We start from the raw sequence: 16,208 nt of genomic DNA on the forward strand, positions 1-16,208 counted from the left end.
ATCAAAAAAATACAAAAAGAAAAAAAAAAAAAAAAAAAAAAAAACCTAGAAAAGTAACACAAGAGAAACACATGTATCTATAAATAAGAGGAATGTTCAAAATCAATAGTAAAGTAATACAAATTAACAAAAGCGAATACAGAGTAGTGTCTCAAAGCCATCCAGCCCCACAGTGCTTATGCATATGGTCTGTAAAGATTTACCAAATGTATTGGTGTAAATTATCTGTTTGAGCCTCACGGCAGCTATGAGTGTGTTACTGTTCCCTCTGGGTGTTACTGTTCCCTCCATCATGCAGGTGCACAAGCAGGCTTAGGCTCAAGACTTGTCAGATGAGCAGCAGTCGTATGGACAGTACACAAATTGGTGGTCAATTCGGTGCGGTCTCTGTGCCGCACGGTGCTACTGGGGTGCTCCCGGGGGACCCCCAGGCCCTGGAGCCCCTCCCTCTGACAGGCAGCATCAACAGTCAGGACAGTTGCTCAGTAGGTGGGCATCAGGAGTGTCTGGGTAAAGGGTATCTTTTCTTTTATTCCTTTATTTATAGTGGTAAAGAATGTTTCTTGAAAGTTAGCTTTTATCCGAGTCCTTTTAACAAAAGAACAGCAGGTTTAATTTACCAAATCAGTATACCAATCCAGCCAGACCTTAGCTCCCTCATCTGAGCCATATTATATTCAAGTTTGGCTAGACTAGGGTAAAAAGTCTTTCTCGTTTCATACACATCTGAGGTATGTAAATTATATGACTTTTATGAAAAGAAAATGTCCAATATTCCAATATTCAGTGAATATCTTTATTTTTAAAATTCTTTTTAACTTTTGTTTACTTTTGAGAAAGAGAGACAGAGCATGAGTTGGAGAGGGGCCGAGAGAGAGAGGGAGACACAGAATCTGAAACGGGCTCCAGGCTCCCACCTGTTAGTACAGAGCCCGACGTGGGGCTCAAACCCATGAACTGTGAGATCATGACCTGAGCCAAAGTTGAACGCTTAACCGACTGAGCTACCCAGGTGCCCGTAGAAGAGAGATTTTAAACCAGAAATTTTACTGGTAGAAATCAACCTTAAAGATTTGAAACACAGAAATAACTGTTTACACAAAATGTTCATTTGATTATTATTTATAATAAAAGATTAAAAACAATAAACAACAAAGATATCCAAATGATTAAACAGGTTGTGATAGACTATTAAAAAACAAATTAAAATTATGCTTTATGATCATTCAATAATATGGGGAAATGAATGCAAAAGCCTACCTAAGTAAGATAACATTAAATGGAGAAGAGCATTAAGTGAAAAATATTATTTTATAATTTTAAATAGAAGCTGTAGTATAATACAACATTTTAAATTATACTATATTTTAGTATTAGAAATATGCATAGAAAAATATAGGGCATACATCAGAATATGAATACTGACAATCTCTGAGTGATCTTGGTTTTTAATGTTCTTTGTTATATTTTCAACATTTTCTATATTTTCCACCATCTATATGTAATATTCCTACAAATTTTAAAGGATATGTACTCTCTACATATAAGCTTGAATACACAGGAATTTCTTTCATGATGTTCTGGAACCTAGAACTATTTAGAAAAGCAGTGTCATGTGACGCTGAGTGCATATATTCTGGGCCAGACTGCCAGAGTTTCAGTCCTGGGTTTACCACCAACTGGCAGTGTGACCTTAAGCAAGTCCCTTAACCTTTTTGTGTCTTAGATTCCCCCTCTGTAAAATGGGAGCAACAGTCATCCCCACAGCTTGGGGTTATGAGATGACCAACGGAGGGAATGTATGTGAAGTATGTAGAGCATGCCCCAGGGAGGACAGCTATTATTATTTACAGGAAAAGTAGAAAGAGTTCTCCATTAGCTCAAACGCTCCTGGAAAGCAAGGCCCTGGGTGGCTCAGTCTGTTAAGCTTCAGATTCTAAGTTTCAGCTCAGGTCATGATCCCAAGGTGGAAAGATCGAGCCCTGCACTGGGCTCCATGCTAAGCATGAAGGCTGCTTGGGATTCTCTCTTTGTCTCTATCTCTGTCTCTCTCTCAAAAATAAACAAATAAGCATAAAAAAAAAGAAAGCAAAACTCATTTCCTTTAGTTCTTTTACATCCATAATACCCTCCATCTCCCCACCAAACAAGAAACCTCAACAATAGTGCTGAGCCCATAGTGATGTTCTCATATAGTAAAGGGTTGGTAACTGCTTGCCATTCCTCTTACTCCCTTACTTGAGTACTGCAAATGTCAGAAGTGACCTGCCCAGCATGGAGGGTCAGTCTGTGAACATAGCTCTACCATCATCATCACCATCATCACCATCACCATCACCATCATCATCATGCTACCATAGCATAGTCCTGTTATTCAATATATTCAATGAAATATTAATGAAAGCAAATCTCCAGCCAGCCGCTTTGCTTTTTATCAAAATGTTCTGCATTCCTTTTGCCTTTATAGCAACACCACACCCTGCTGCCTACACCAAGACTGGGTTGTCAGGGCACCTGGGTGGCTCAGTCAGCTAAGTGTCCAACTTTGGCTTGGCTCATGATCTCATGATTTGCAAGTTTGAGCCCCGTGGCGGGCTCTGTGCAGACAGCTCAGAGTCAGGAGCCTGCTTCGGATTCTGTGTCTCCCTCTCTCTCTGCCCCTCCTCTGCTCATGCTCTGTTTCTCTCTTGAAAATAAATAAACGTTAAAAAAAGAAAAGAAAAGAAAAGAAAAAGAAAATTGGTCGTCAAGGATCTCTCCTTACTATTGTGAATGGAGAAGAGCTATTTGACCATGGGTTTTGGGTAAGGAATCCCAGAATGTGACTCAAAGAAGGTAGCAGGAGTGTCTGATCTGGATTTCAAAAGTTGCTGAGCAGTATGTGAATAGGATCACATTCAAAGGGAGTTGTTGACATCTAGGAGAGAACCAAGTTGTCAGAGCAAAGTGACTTTAAGAATGGGAATGGGAATCGGAGTAGAGAGCTGGTGTGGTTCCCCCACGTCAATAGAGACAGCTATTGAGCGCCAGTACTGGGTACTGTCCTCCACGCTGGGGCTGTGGTCATGAACTACCAAAGGCATGACATGATGGGTTATTCTCTGAGAGTCCTGGGAGCACAGCCAGCACTCGGCCCAGCTGTGTCAGCCCTGGTGAGTCATGCACAACATCACACAGCCCACATCCACCTGTTGGTTGTACAGAGATCCAGTGGCCTGGGCCTCCAGTCCAAATCTGGACAGTTCTAAGCAGACATCCCATCCTGATTCCCTGTAGGGCACCTGTTGAGATGGTATCATCGCCCAGGAACCCCTGTGCCCAGTCATGTCTCTCCCCCTTCACAACCTTGATCCCAAGAGCTCCCTGATAAAGGCCTGCAGGGACATCTCCACCGCAGAGTCTATGACAGTCCCCTCTCCCATGGAACTTACATCCTAGTGGGAGATCCAGAAAGCAAACAAGCAAGCAAACCAATCAATAGTTCCAGAAGAAAGTAAATACTCCAGAGGAACATACAATAGGGAAAATTGATAAGCAGGGACAGAGTGACTGGATAGGGATTGGGGAACCAGGGAAGGCCTCTGAGGAAAGGACTTTGAGTAGAGACAAAGCACACGGGAGAAGTCAAGGGTCAGGATCAGCAGGCGTTTGCAAAGCAGAAAGGAGCTGACCCTGGAGTGGAGCCATCCAGGGCGAGCTGGGGAGCACAGAGTTGGAAAGGGCCTTTCCACATGGAAACTTACAGGCCTGACAAGGAGTGTGGATTTCATCCTGGCTGAATGAAAAGACCCGGGAGGGTTTTAAGTGCTCCAGAGATCTGATCTAATTTAGGTTTTTAAAAGATTATTCTTGCTGCTGGGTGGAAAATAGATTGCAGAGAAGTAAGAATAGAAGCTGGGAGACTATTCAAGAGATTTCTGCCTTAATCCAGGTCACTGCTTCTCAAAATACAAGTTGCAGCCCATTAATGGGTAATGCCATCAATACAATGGAGGTAAACAACATTTTTGAAGGAAATAGCCTGGGCTAGATTTGAATAGAGTAAGATAGAATAGAAAATTGAGTGGGTGGCATTCAGTAAGAGTAAATGCCATTTCATGATATTTAATGGAGTTAAAAATAGTTTTATACAACTGTGTTGATTAATTGATTGATATCTTCAGGCTGTGTCAGTTAATCGGGACCAGAAAAGATGACTTTAGAAGGAAGGAGAGTTGACAAAGGACCAAAGCAGTGTGATGTCCTAGAGTAGCCAGTGGGGTCAGAGACACCTGTGAGAAGTAGCCAGGGAAACAGCACATGGCCTAGAGGTATGAAGGTCAGAGTAAAGGCCAGACCAAGATGAGGTTGCTCAGTGAGGTAGAGAGCAGCTGGAGTGAGCGGCTGCCTCCGGTAAGTTGCACTTTAAAGTAGTATCAACCCCAGCAGAGGCAAAGTGCTCTGTTTTATTTGGAATTAAAAAAAAAAAAAAAAAGTCTGCTGGAGGAAGGTCGACCCAACCACAAGGTAGCAGAGCTCCCTGTGGGAAGGGGCCCAATTTCAGTCCAGACCCACTGAGCAGGCTCACTCAGAATGCAGGAGCCGGCAGCACAGAGCCCAACTCGGGGCTCCAACTCACAGACCTCGAGATCATGACCTGAGCCAAAGTCAGATGCTTATCAGGACAAGTGCACTCCTTAATTCCCGTCACCTATGTTACGCATCCCCCCATCCAACCTCCTGTCTGGCGACCATCAGATTATTCTCTATAGTTAAACGTCTGTTTCTTGGTTTGTCTCTCTCTCATTTTTCCCCCTTTGCTCATTTGTTTTGTTTCTTAAATTTCACATATGAGTAAAATCACATGGTGTTTATCTTTTTGTGACTGACTTCTTTCACTCAGCGTTATACTCTGTAGCTGAGCCCATATCATTGTAAATGGCAAGATTTCATTCCTTTCTTTTTAATAGTTTATTGTCAAGTTGGTTTCCACATAACACCCAGTGCTCATCCCCACAAGTGCCCTCCTCCATGCCCATCACCCCCCTTCCCTTCCCCTCTACCCCCATCAGCCTTCAGTTTGTTCTCGGCATTCAAGAGTCTCTCATGAGCACCGGGCGTTATATGGAAACCAACTTGACAATAAACTATTTGTAATAAATAAATAAATAAATAAATAAATAAATAAATAAATAAAACAATAGTATGTGAAAAACAAAGCAAAACAAAACAAACAAAAAAAAGAGTCTCTCATGGTTTTACTCCCTCCCTCTCCCTCACTATTTTTCCCCTTCTTCTCCCCTATGGTCCTCCGTTAAGTTCCTCCTAATCCACCTATACGTGCAAACATATGGTATCTGTCCTTTCTTTTTATGACTGAATAATATTCCACACGTATTTGCACCACATCTTCTTTATCCATTTATCTATTGATAAGCACTTGGGCTGTTTCCATATCTTGGCTATTTTAAGTAATGTTGCCATAAACACAAGGGTGCATATATCCCTTTGAATTGGTGCTTTTGTATTCTTTGGGTAAATTCCTTATAGTGTGATTGCTAGATCATGGGTAGTTCTATTTTTAACTTTTTAAGGAAACTCCTTAATATTTTCCACAGTGGCTGCACCAGCTTGCATTCCCACCAACAGTGCACGAGGGTTCCTTTTCCTCCACATTCTTGCCAACACTTACAGTTTTTTGTGTTTTTTTATTTTAGCCACTCTGACAGGTGTGAGGTGATAGCTCATTATGGTTTTGATTTGCATTTTCCTGATGATCAGTGATGTTGAGCATCTTTTCAGGTGTCCGTTGGCCATCTGTATGTCTTCTTTGGAGAAATGTCTGTTCATGTCTTCTGCCCATTTTTAAATTGGATTATTTGGTTTTTGGGTGTTGATTTGTAGAGTTTAGGATACTGACCCTTTATCAGATATGTCTTTTGAGAACATCTTCTTCCAATCCATAGGTTGCCTTTTAGTTTTGTTGATTGTTTCCTTCGCTGTGCAGAAGCTTTTTATTTTACTATAGTTCCAACAGTTTATTTTTGCTTTTATTTCCGTGCCTCAGGAGACATGTCTAGAAAGAAGCTGCTACCGCCGATGTAAAGGAGGTTATCGTCTATGTTCTTTTCTAGAATTTTTATGGTTTCAGATCTCATAATGAGATCTTCAATCCATTTTGAGTTTACATTGGTGTATGGTGTAAGAAAGCTCCAGTTTCTTTCTTCTGAATGTTGCCATCCAGCTTCCCCAGAACCATTTGTTGAAGAGACTCTCTTTTGTTCCCATTGGATATTCTTTTCTGTTTTGTCAAAGACTGATTGACCATATAGTTGCAGGTTCATCTCTGGGTTTTCTATTCTGGTCCGTTGATTTGTGTCTATTTTTGTGCCAACACCATGCTGTTTTAATCACTACAACTTTGTAATATAGCTTGAAGTCTGGAATTCTGATGCAGCCAGCTTTGCTTTTCTTTTTCAAGATTGCTTTCGCTATTCAGGGTCTTTTGTGGTTCCATACAAATTTTAGGATTGTTTGCTGTAGATCTGTGAAAAATGCTGTTGGTGTTTTGATAGAGATTGCATTTAATGTGTAGACTGGTTTGAGTAGTATTGACATTTTAACAATATTTGTTCTTCTTATCCATGAGCATGGAATGTTTTTCTATTTCTTTGTCATCTCCAATTTCTTTCATCAATGTTTTGTAGTTTCAAAGTATAGGTCTTTCACCTTTCTGGTTAGGTTTCTTCCTAGATATCTTCTTGGTTTTGGTGCAATTGTAAATGAGATTGTTATTCTTACTTTCTCTTTCTGCTGCTTCATTACTGGTATATAGAAATGCAACAGATTTCTGTACATTGATTTTGTATCCTGTGACTTTACTAAATGTATTTACCAGTTCTAGCAGGTTTCTTTGGGTGGAGTCTTTCAGGTTTTCTATAAATGGTATCATGTCATCTGCCAATCAATAGTGAAATTTTTACTTCTTCCTTACCCATGTGAATACCTTTTGTTGTCTGATTGCTACGGCTAGGACTTCCAGTACTAAGTTGAATAAAAGGGGTAACAGTGGACATCCTTGTCTTGTTCTTGACCTTACAGGAAAAGCTCTGAGTTTTTCCCCATTAAGGAGGATATTACAATGGGTTTTTCATATATGGCCTTTATTATGTTGAGATATGAATCCTCTGAACCTACTTGTTGAGGGTTTTTATCATGAATGGATGTACTTTGTCAAATGCTTTTTTTGCATCTACTGATATGATCATATGGTTCTTATTTTTTCTCTTATCAATGCGATGTATCATGTTGATTGATTTGTGAATTTTGAACCCCCCTTGCAACCCAGGAATAAATCCACTTGACTGCAGTGAATGATTTTTTAAAATGTATTGTTGAATTTGGTGTGCTAGTATTTATTTTATTGAGGATTTTTGCATCTATGTCCATCGAAGATATTGGCCTGCAGTTCTCTTTTTTAGTGGGACCTTTATCTGGTTTTGGTATCAGGGTAGTGCTGGCCTCATGGAATGAATTTGGAAGTGTTCTTCCCTTTTCTATTTTTTGGGAATAGTTTGAGAAGAATAGATGTTAATTCTTCTTTAAATGTCTCGTAGAATTCAACTGTGAAGCCATCCGGTCCTGGACTTTTGTTAGTTGGGAGTTTTTTAAATTACTGATTCGATTTCTTTGCTGGTTATCAGTCTGTTCAAGTTTTCTATTTCTTCCCGTTTCAGTTTTGGTAGTTTCTTTTTTTTATTTATTTTTTATTATTTTTACAGGCTTGATTTATTTTTTGTCTTACAAATAGTTTATTGTCAAGTTGGTTTCCATATAACACCCAGTGCTCATCCCCACAAGTGCCCTCCTCCATGCCCATCTCCCCCCTCCCCCCCACATCCATCAGTCCTCAGTTTGTTTCTCAGCATTCAAGAGTCTCTCATGGTTTGCCTCTCTCCCTTTCCCCCACCATTTCCCGCCTTCTTCTCCCCCTTGTTCCTCAGTTAAGTTCCTCCTAATCCTCCTATACGTGCAAACATATGATATTTGTCCTTCTCTGACTGACTTATTTCGCTAAGCATTTCAGTTTTGGTAGTTTATATGTTTCTAAGAATTTATCCATTTCTTCTATGTTGTCCAATTTGTTGGCATGTAGTTATTCATAATCTTCTCTTATAATTGTATTTCTGTTGTGTTGGTTGTTATTTCTTCTCTCTCATTTGTGATTTTATTTATTCAATCCCTTTCTCTTTTTTTCTTGATAAGTCTGGCTAGAGTTTTATCAATTTTATTAATTCTTTCAAAGAAACTGCTCCTGGTTTCATTAATCTGTTCTATTGTTTTTAAATTTCTGTATAATTTATTTCTGCTCTAATCTTTATTATTTCCTTTTTTCTGTTTGTTTGTTGTTGTTTTTCCAGCTTCTTTAGGTATAAAGTTAGCTTGTTTATATGAGATTTTTCTTGCTTCTTGAGGTAAGCTTGTCCAGTTATATACTTCCCTCTGGTGACTGCTTTTGCTGCATGTCAAAGATTTTGAACTATTGTGTTTTCATTTTCATATGTTTCCATGTACTTTTAAATTTCCTAGATAACCCATTTATTGTTTAGCAGCATGTTTTTTAACCTCCATGTATTTGTGGTCTTTCCAGATTTTTTCTTATAATTGACTTCTAGTTTCAAAGCAATGTGGTCTGAAAAGATGCGTGATATGACTTCAGTCTTTCAGAATTTGTTGAGGCTTTTTTTGTGGCCTAATATGTGATCTATTCTGGAGAATGTTTCACACGCACTTGAAAAGAATGTGTATTCTGCTGTTTTAGGATGGAATGTCCTGAATATATTTGTTAAATCCATCTGGTCTAGTGTGTTACTCAAAACCATTCTTTCTTTGTTCATTTTCTGTTTAGATGGTCTGTCCACTGATGTAAGTGAGGTGTTACAGTCCCCTAATATTATTTTATTATTACTGATTAGTTCCTTTATGTTTTTATTAACTGTTTTATGTGTATGGGTGTCCTATGTTGGGTGCATAAATATTTATAATTGTTGTATCTTTCTGTTGGATTGTCCCCTTTATAATTAATATCCTTAACAGAAACTATTCTTAAAAAATGTTCTAATCTTGGGGTGCCTGGGTAGCTCAATCAGTTAAGTGTCTGACTTCGGCTCAGGTCATGATCTCACAGTTCATGAGTTCAAGCGCCACATCAGGCTCTGTGCTGACAGCTCAGAGCTTGGAACCTAGAGCCTGCTTTAGATTCTGTGTCTCCCTCTCTCTCTGCCCCTCCTCCACTTGTGCTCTCTCTCTCAAAAATAAACATTAAAAAAAATTCTTCCTTCCCACACCCATCAGTCCTCAGTTTGTTCTCAGCATTCAAGAGTCTCTCATGGTTTGATGGGTATGGGGGGGAAGGGGAGGGGAGTGATGGGCATGGAGGAGGGCACTTGTGGGGATGAGTACGGGGTGCTATATGGAAACCAACTTGACAATAAACTATTAAAAAAATAAAATAAATTAAAATTAAAAATTAAAAAATTCTTTTTAATGTTCTAATCTCAAGATTTATCTTCTTTTCAGTCTGCATACTTTGCTTGGTATATCACTTACATGATTCTACATCCAGGTGCCCAAACAGAAGGAAAGAAGTTAAACACTCAGATCATATTTCAGAGAGAGCCCTGGAAAACTCAGAGGTTTGGAGTCACAGCCTCAGATCAAGCTTCCACACCATTTCAAGGTTCAGTAGGCAGTAATGATTTCTTCCTTTCTCCCTTGTCATCTGCCAGAGAGGCTACCCACCCCATTTGCCTGTTGGCAGCAGAGAACTCAAGAGAAGCCTCCTCAATGGATGATGTTTGTGTCTTCACTTCACACCCTTAATCTGAGGGGAGGAGGGGCAGAAAAAAGGTCCTTTCTCTAGAGTGACACGAATGACATACACGAATGACAATAGAGTAAGAACCAGGAGCCATCCTCACCCATGGGATCCCAGTAGAATGAAATTAAATCAGAGGGTAAAGTGTTTCAACAACCTGATAGAATCGAGCTGTCTTTTAACTAAGATGCTTCCTGCTCGTTCGCCCATCTGTTTAATAGAGCATTTACATCAATTATCACTGCGCTGTGGTAAAAACAAGATGCTAAAAGCAGAGCTGCTCCAGGGGACAGGCGGCACCAGGACTCCCAGAGCTGACGGTGGTGGCTGCCTCACCCCAACAAATCCTACTCCTCACAGCGATTCCAGATGGAGCTTATAATGTGAACTTAGCTCTTTGTTTCTCCCTTCTGGAGGTGGGGGAGTTTACCATAGAAATCAAGACTATTCAGGAAGTTGAATTACCAAGCCCCCCCAAATGATTGGTTTTTGGGGTCAGAAGCAGCACCGGCTGGAAGGGAACTGAAGGAAATGTAGATGTACCTTCAGAGAAGGTCATATAAAATCCAAAGTAACCACAGCTTCCAGAATTCAGACTGTAGCACTGACTTGATGCTCACGCTCTGAAATGACCATTGTCTTAAGGAAGAATTACAGGTGAAGTTCACTGTTGCTCTGAAAGACATACACGAGATTCATGCCCTTTTGTAATTAGGTAGCTCGCCAGCAGCTCACGACAGAGTTAGAGCTTGACTTTGGATTTAGGCAGCACAAATTACTTAAGGAGGTTTGCAGTACTGAGGGATTTTGCTGATTCCCCAGTGATTTTTCAGCAAATCTGTACTTAGAGGGAAAAAAAATGAAGTCTCACTGGAAAGGATTATCCTGTCTTCCTAATTTCCATGCCTGACCATTGCTTACTGAGGATCCATAGGAGAGAAAAGTGGATGGACCCACCTCCCACCACCATGGGGTCACAGACACTTGGGGATCCCAGGTCACCCCAGCCCTTCACTTTCCAGCTGATGAGTGGCTTATAAGGGTTGTACCACCTGGGGCGTGTCCCCTAAAATCTTAACCAGGTCTCCTGAAAGATTCTCCTGGAGAACTCAGTCCTGGAGCCAGATGACCTGAGATTAAATTCCTGCCTGCTCAGCCACTTACACTTTTTGATTCTAGGAAGGTCACTTAACCTCTCCAATCCTCATTTTCTTATTCATAAAATGAAGACAACAAAATCTGTTCTTTCTTCCTGCCTCATAGATTATGGTGAAGCTCAAGCGAAGTATGGCGTAAAGAGAGTGCTCCTAATTGGCAGACATATTTACAAAGGGAAGACATTATCAGGACTTCCTGTCTGTGGACAGGACTCCTCATCTCTGATGATGAATGTGAGGATGGCAGGTCCCAGGGCTCTTGAGTTCCTGTCAGGAAGGGCTAACAAAAATACCCAAACACTTTGGTCCTTTTTTTTTTTTTTTTAATACCTTAAGATGCAAGAGTTTGATTTGAGTTAGGAATGTCAGGCTGCTTGGGACACCAGACCCATCAGAGTTGGATCCAGCAGATTTGTTGTCAAACTTCTTAACAAGAGACATGGCACCACCTCCATTTTCCCACTTCTTCCAGGCTCCACAGGCTTTTCTCATCAGCATCCCCTTCGCTAACANAAAAAAAATTCTTCCTTCCCACACCCATCAGTCCTCAGTTTGTTCTCAGCATTCAAGAGTCTCTCATGGTTTGATGGGTATGGGGGGGAAGGGGAGGGGAGTGATGGGCATGGAGGAGGGCACTTGTGGGGATGAGTACGGGGTGCTATATGGAAACCAACTTGACAATAAACTATTAAAAAAATAAAATAAATTAAAATTAAAAATTAAAAAATTCTTTTTAATGTTCTAATCTCAAGATTTATCTTCTTTTCAGTCTGCATACTTTGCNGGCTAACAAAAATACCCAAACACTTTGGTCCTTTTTTTTTTTTTTTTTAATACCTTAAGATGCAAGAGTTTGATTTGAGTTAGGAATGTCAGGCTGCTTGGGACACCAGACCCATCAGAGTTGGATCCAGCAGATTTGTTGTCAAACTTCTTAACAAGAGACATGGCACCACCTCCATTTTCCCACTTCTTCCAGGCTCCACAGGCTTTTCTCATCAGCATCCCCTTCGCTAACACCTGTCAAAAGGCCAAAGGGAAAGTGGGCAGGATGCGTCTCCTGCATTATCGTTCTGTTGCTTTATCCTTTCAGCCAAACTTGCATCTTCACCTCAAATACAAGAGAAAAGACAGTGACTACAAGCCAGGAATGATCTTCCTTGGATTTCCATCTACTCTCTGTAAAATAGTGCCAAGGGTAGTATCCATTTTTAAAACACGTGGTAAAATAAGAAGGAGGCATTATTTTATGTGTCATTTTTTGGTGCCAATGCCTGAGTCTGAAATGAAGTATACTTTCAGAGGTGGGGGAGGTGGTCACCTAGCCAAATGCCTGCTTATAGTAGGCACTCAATAAGTATTTATTGAAGAAATAAATGAATGAATGGAGAATATTTGTGACTTTGAAAATATTTAGTAGTAAAACAATGTAGTTTTAAAAATTTTACCTGAAACTCCAATATTTTGCTCAGCCAACTCAGCTTCTCATTTCCCTCCAGAAATTCCTGAGGCCCCTCCTAGCTGCCTAAGAAGAGAGAAAAAACCACAGAACCTTATGGAACCACCAACATTTTTATTCTTATAATTTGGTCCTTCCTCCATAAAGATATCCATTTTTAGATCGAATTACTTGTCAGTTTGACTTGTTCAAAGAATACTATTTTGTTTGTACCTCACACATTATTATCAATTAGAGTCTGAATTCCCTGATAACAGGTATCATGTAATTACACACAAATCGTATGTTCTCTCGGACACTCCTTTAAGTCATTCCATTTAGTTGAACTTGTAAGTAGAAATGATTGCCAGAAAAACCAAAAAGCAAAAGATCCCGTCATGTGTCAAGTTTACCAAGATTCTATAATACCGTGCTGATCTCAACAGGAAGCAACCCTATTTTCCCAAGGATTCCAGATGCAGCTGGATGGAAACGTTTATATTCTTTGTATGTCTTGGTAGGAAGCTTAAATGTATTCTCGTGCTATTTGCTGCAATGAGGATTTATACAATAAAAGAATTTCTTGCTGGAAGAGAGCTCAGGGGGGCCCTTATCCATTTCTCATTTAAAGGCACAACATAGATCCTTGGCATTTGAGGAATTCCACTACTGACCATGATGTTCTTCACAAAGTATATTAGTTTAATGGAAAAGAGCAGCGTGATCTCTTTGAACCCTTCCAGATGGCTGTGGCAAATGAGGCAATGAATAGAGAATAGTTAAGCCCAGTAGAAATGGAGATGGTGGAGGTTGGCTAGGCTCACTCACTAGCTGAGAGATGTGTTCCTACACATCAGCCCTGAAGCACACCAGTCCCTAGTCTCAGCAGATCTAAAAGTTGCTCCATACCATGGACTTACCAGATCACGTGTGAAGAATTTAAGCTCTAGAAGTTACATCTGAGACAAAGGTCTACTTTATTCTTTAAAAAAAAAATCATCTGAGATCCCATCCAAGGGGAATCAGTCCCACTAATCTAATCAGTCAGTTGGTAACTATTTACTTGGCTTTTCCAGACAAATCACAAAGTGAATTGTCCTTTCCAGAATGTGCTTCCAAAGTTCTAGCACATTCTTTAAAGGTCAATGGCACAAAATTCTGCTCCTGATGCCACAGATGTTGTTATTTTCCATTGATGTCTGCTTTCTATTTTAGTTGGGAAATTTGAAAATTACACAATTAAGTGATGATTATAAACATACACTACACACGAAAAAGTTTCAATTAAGAAACTATAGACAGAGAGAATCCCTAACCACTTTCTAAGGAGTTGAGGCACACTGTGGCATCGGATGAGAAAATACCATCATCATCGGAGCAGGAATTATATGCAAGCCAGTAAAAGTCTCCAACGTCCTCATCATTACCAAGAATATAAATGCATTCACTTATCTGAAATGGTTCAAGAAATCTCTGTCATTGAACGTTTTAAATAAAACGTTTAAATAATATTCACTTAAGTTGTGTACCATAGGTTCTACTGAAAGAATTTAAGACAACCTACACATTAACGTAAGTCAGGACACAAGATATTGCGTGTAGAGAGAAAAAAGAGCAGTTTGTACATGAAGTAATATGCACTTGTGGCCCCCAGAAGAAGGCAACTTGGTGCCCCTTGGTAAAAATATCAGGCTGCAAGTTTTCTTATCTGCTAAAGCAAATTAAAAAGCCCACAACAAATAAGCAAATCCATTCTTATGTAGAGGTAAGGTTTTGCAGATTCGTCACATTTAGAAAATAAGAGATTCTTTTTGAAAAATTCAAAAGAAGAGTCAAGCAAAGAATGTCCCAAAGAGAATCACCGCCAACCAGTTTTGCTAGGGTTCCCAAGGCATCGATGATGTACAACATGTGAATGAAAGTTTCTGCTCCCTGCCCCCTGCCCCACTTTCTTTCCTCTCGATTTTAGTAGCATTTGCAGCAACCAAATCCCAGTGAATCTGCAGACTCCACACACCCCACTCTGCCTTATCTGGAATTGGGTCTACAGCCCCACAGTGCATGTGGGGAGGGGTTCAGGCAGACCCTGAGATCGCTCGTGGCCCCCCCAAGTCAGGGCTGGGCGGCCCCTCCCCTTGCCCACGAGGGACCACATGGCCTGCAGGCCTTGCTTCTAGGCGGCCCAAGGCCCCACCTCCCCGATTCCCAGGGGTTCCCTGCCTCCCAGCCCTGGGGTCTGCAGGAAAATTGTGAGCCTCTAGCAGAGCCCTCAATGCCCACCCTCCCGTCCCTCTCATCACGTAAGAAAATTCTTTCCTAGTTTGAGGGAAGGGCACCTTCTTCATCTTTTGATATTTCTCTAAACATTTTGCCTGATTTCAAGTCCTTTGCATCCTCCTAACATTTTTAAGGAAACCGAAGCCAGGAAGAGCCTTGCCAGCTGTTTTCTGTTTTCTTTCTGTCCCATTCCTATCTGGAGTGATGAGCAAAAGATCTCCTTGACAACTGAAAGGAGGCAGGGAGCCTAGTAAATTCTCTGTTCCCTCTCCAACGTGGCCTTCAGAACCCTCCACGCTCCAGCTTTTGCCCGCCCCCACTGGCCTGCACGGCCAGTCCCCTCCCTGCACTGCAGCCACAGTGGTCTTTCCAGGGTCCTTTGCACTCACTGGGATCCTCATACCACAGGGCCCTTGCACATGCTGTGCACACTATATGAAAGACTCTTACCCTTTTCTCTAGAAATGAACCTTCTCAGGTCAGGTGTCACTTCCTCAGGAGCCGTTCTGTCCCAGTTTGTCCTTTTCAAAAATACTCCATATCCCAGTATTCCCCTCCTAGTAGCCATTATCACACTTGATACTTAATGTTTTTAATTTATTTTTTTAAATGTTTATTTATTTTTGAGAGGGAGAGAGAGTAAGCAAGGGAGGGGCACAGAGAGAGGGAGACAGAATCTGAAACAGGTTCCAGGCTCCGAGGTGTCAGCACAGAGCCCAACACAGAACTCGAACCTACAAACCACGAGATCATGACCTGAGCCAAAATCAGATGCTCAGCTGACTGAGCCACCCAAGTGTCCTAATATTTATGTACCCACCTCTCTTCATAGTCTGTAATCTCCATAAACTCAGGCTGTCTGCTTTGAGGTCACTCTTCCTTTGCATAGACTCTGACACTTAAATGCTGAACTGAAGGAAGGAAGGAAGGAAGGAAGGAAGGAAGGAAGGAAGGAAGGAAGGAAGGAAGGAAAGAAGGAATTCAACAATAAGCTCAGAGAATAAACGCCGAGTTACTGAATAAATGTGCTACACTGCCTCCATTCTCCTGAGCTCTCTGCTCTTCCGTAAGCCCTGGAGATTCAGCTCCTAATGTATCATCTGTCAATGAGATACAGATTTTCCAAGAAGTAGTAAAATAACCTTCTGTATCTTGTTCCTTTAAACCTCCATCTTGGCTACTCTTAGATGTTTGCACGCAGGAGCTTCTTGCTAAATTTTGCATCACCATTGAACTCATTTGTGGATGCTATAGTTAGCCAACTCCTTTCAAATAATTTCCTTCTTTTCTTTTTAATATTATTTATTTTTGAGAGAGAGAGAGAGAGAGAGAGAGAGAGAGAATGCATGCATGTGAGCGGGGGAGGAGCACAGAGGGAAGAAGATAGAGGATCTCTCTGCACTGCCAATGCAGAGCCTGATGTGGGGCTTGAACTCATGAATCTTAAGATCATGACATGAGCTGAAGTCAGAAGCTTAAC

This window comes from Crocuta crocuta, unplaced genomic scaffold (assembly GCF_008692635.1).
Source record: "Crocuta crocuta isolate KB4526 unplaced genomic scaffold, BGI_CrCroc_1.0 scaffold25, whole genome shotgun sequence".
In the NCBI taxonomy this organism is placed as follows: Eukaryota; Metazoa; Chordata; class Mammalia; order Carnivora; family Hyaenidae; genus Crocuta; species Crocuta crocuta.